Below are 228 nucleotides of genomic sequence, written 5' to 3' on the forward strand. Positions count from 1 at the left end.
TACACATGGACCTTACCAGATGGAATACACAGATTTCAAATAGACTATATGTGTGGGAAGAGATGTTGGAAAAGCTCAATATCATCAGCCAAAACAAAGCCAGGGGCAGATTGTAGAATAGACCATCAATTTCTCATATGCAAGTTCAAGCTGAATAATATAAAAGTAAAGTCCACAAGAGCCAAAATATGAACTTGAATATATCCCACCTGAACTTAGAAATCATCT

This window comes from Chrysochloris asiatica, unplaced genomic scaffold, assembly GCF_000296735.1.
Source record: "Chrysochloris asiatica unplaced genomic scaffold, ChrAsi1.0 scaffold00057, whole genome shotgun sequence".
Classification (NCBI taxonomy): domain Eukaryota; kingdom Metazoa; phylum Chordata; class Mammalia; order Afrosoricida; family Chrysochloridae; genus Chrysochloris; species Chrysochloris asiatica.